Source organism: Corylus avellana, chromosome ca1 (assembly GCF_901000735.1).
Source record: "Corylus avellana chromosome ca1, CavTom2PMs-1.0".
NCBI classification, from domain to species: Eukaryota; Viridiplantae; Streptophyta; class Magnoliopsida; order Fagales; family Betulaceae; genus Corylus; species Corylus avellana.
In genome coordinates, this window is record NC_081541.1 from 40,113,463 (window position 1) to 40,113,888 (window position 426).

The following is a 426-nucleotide window of genomic DNA, read 5'->3' on the forward strand; positions in this document are numbered from 1 at the left end:
TGTTCACGGGCTCAAACACTGATATAGAATGCTTAGAATCCAATCTCCACCGTTCATAATGTAGATTCATGTGTTATGAACGTCCCTGCAAAATTTCAGCTCAATCGGACCACAAACGCCCGTCGATCGAAGCTGTTGGTTAAGACTGGACAGGCCGGGTCCGGACCGCAATTCCTCGGGTCCGGACCTCATTTCCAGAAACTAAAATCTTGCTCCGCAAAGCCGTGTCCGGACCACCCATTAACATGCTCGGACACCCCGTAAGTTTTAGGCCCAAAAAGGTGATTTTAAGTGGGTTAGGTCTAGGGTTTTGTTGAGGGTATATATACATCATTATAGAAGAGAGAAGCACGAATTTTCACCCCCAGAGAGTTCGTCGGAGGCGGTGCTAAGAGAGATCATATGTGGTGAGCGTTAAATTGAATC